Below are 270 nucleotides of genomic sequence, written 5' to 3' on the forward strand. Positions count from 1 at the left end.
TCCGGTGACAGCGGCCAGGGATCAGGGAGGGACACATGATGCTGGGAGGACGTTGGGGTCCATCTCTGCTTGCAGCTCCAAACCCAAACACATCCCCAGCCAAGCAGCTGACGGGGCTGTGGGTTCTTCTTTAGACCTCAAAAAAAACTAAAATTAGAGAATTTTTGGCATTTGGTTGTTTTGTTTTGTTTTTTTTTTTTTGTTTAAAAAAAACAAACCCAGAGGTAAGTATAGATAAGGAGAAACCCTCAGAACATTTCATCCATATGC

This window comes from Antrostomus carolinensis, unplaced genomic scaffold (genome assembly GCF_000700745.2).
Source record: "Antrostomus carolinensis isolate BGI_N321 unplaced genomic scaffold, ASM70074v2 scaffold28929, whole genome shotgun sequence".
Classification (NCBI taxonomy): Eukaryota; Metazoa; Chordata; class Aves; order Caprimulgiformes; family Caprimulgidae; genus Antrostomus; species Antrostomus carolinensis.